This window comes from Prionailurus viverrinus, chromosome D1 (genome assembly GCF_022837055.1).
Source record: "Prionailurus viverrinus isolate Anna chromosome D1, UM_Priviv_1.0, whole genome shotgun sequence".
In the NCBI taxonomy this organism is placed as follows: Eukaryota; Metazoa; Chordata; class Mammalia; order Carnivora; family Felidae; genus Prionailurus; species Prionailurus viverrinus.
The window spans coordinates 76345285-76347401 of NC_062570.1; positions in this window are offsets into that span (position 1 = coordinate 76345285).

Below are 2117 nucleotides of genomic sequence, written 5' to 3' on the forward strand. Positions count from 1 at the left end.
AGTGTAATTTTAGTTTATTTCATAGTTTAATGTACTCTACAAGGATGGGGGTGGGAGACTGAAGATCATCTTCATATTCCCCAAGACCATGTTCTTTAAAGGTTCTACCCAACAGAGCTAGGAGATAGAAATGCCAGGACTTGGGGCGCCTGGGTGGCGCAGTCGGTTGAGCGTCCGACTTCAGCCAGGTCACGATCTCGCGGTCCGTGAGTTCGAGCCCCGCGTCAGGCTCTGGGCTGATGGCTCGGAGCCTGGAGCCTGTTTCCGATTCTGTGTCTCCCTCTCTCTGTGCCCCTACCCCGTTCATGCTCTGTCTCTCTCTGTCCCAAAAATAAATAAAAACGTTAAAAAAAAAAATTAAAAAAAAAAAAAGAAAAGAAATGCCAGGACTTTAGGAGGAAGACTAGCCAAATATTAGTGGCTCGGGTCCTTAATTAACTGAATTCCTTTTTCTGAGCTCTGCTCCTCAGAGGAAGACAGTAAAATAGATGGAGGCTGAGTACTTACTAATAAAAGTAGCCTGTTTGGTGAATATCCTCATTAATTAAACTAGTAGTTTCTAGCACTGAATTTAAAAAATTGTTTATACATTTTTTACATAAATTTATAAATATGACAATTACAATACTGATCGCCAGTCTGTGTGCCTTTCTCTCTCTCTCTCTCTCTCTCTCTCTGTCTCTCTCTCTCTCTCACACACACACACACACACACACACACACACACACAATGGGATCATATTATACACACTTTAATGCATCTGGCTTTTCTCACACAATGAAAATTTCTCACACCTCATAAAAATCCGAGCCAACTGTGTGGCTCTAAATCACTCTTTTTAACAGCTGGAAATCATTCCATATTTTAGCTATACTATTGATCTAATGTGGATATTTCTCCCCTAGTCCTTTGTTTATCAACCATGCTATAATAAACATTCTTGCACCATGCTGTTGTTTCTTTTGGGTGAGTTGCCAAGAGCGAGATTGCTGGATCAAAGGGTAGCGTAGTTTTTTTTTTTTCCTTTTTCTCTCCCTTTTAAAGAATAGATGCTACTATTTGTTTCTAATTTGCAAGTAACCTTGAGCACTCACTTTTCCTCCCTTGACCTCTGTTTTCTCACTGAAAAAGGAGACGTGTGGGACTATAGATGACCTTGAATGTCCTTTGCAGCTTGTTCTAAACTTGTCTGCTTCTGCGCCTGCGCCCACTGCCCTGTGTTTTGCTGCAGTGTAGTGAGAATCATCACTACTGCTGACTCAGGAACAAACGCCCTGCCTATCTGAGTCTCAGGATTTGAGACCTACATTTTGCACACAGACTAGTCACTTCACTGAGCCCTTGATTTCCAAGTTCAGACTCTGCTGAAATGCCTTGGTAAGGGAAGCTGCCTTTGATTAGTTGGGTTCTCCCTGACACCCAAGGTCCAAATGAGAGCTGGACAGCAAAGCTGATTACACAGCTCTAAGCTTCTGTCATTTTTGTTGAGATTTACCTTGATCTAAACAAAAGGTGTCTCAGGACACATCCGTAGCAGCCTCTGTGTTTGAGCACTTTTTCAGAATGCTCCCAATTTTCCTTTAATGAAGATAAATACTGGATTATTGTGTGACCAAACTACTGAATGAGAAGGGGAAATGTTGCAAAATGATGGTCTACTCTGTAAGGCTTTCTGCTCCGTGCATGTCTATCCATTTTAAACCATCCGGACCAGGGAGAAACAAGGATTTTACTTGCTAAATCTGAGGGACTTCACACAGATCATTTTTCCAGACTGAATAATAATAATTGCTTATTGATAGCAAACCAGGCAGCTGACCTCACTCTAGGCACTTCACATGCCTACTCTCAATCCCCAACCCGTGAGGTAGGTTAATATTCTTATTATCCTCATTCTACAGATGGAGGATCCCCCCCTTCCCCCTGCAAGGTCACAGAGGCTAGGAGGTGGTGTAGTCTGTCTGCAGAATCCATATTCTTAGTACAAAACAACACTGCAGGGGAACTCAGCAGTAGTGGGCAAGTGGGACAAAATTACTGCACGGGGCTTCTTAACTATCTTGTTAATGTCACCTGAAACCCACACTGAGAGCCCTCACATCCACCGTCTATAGAAG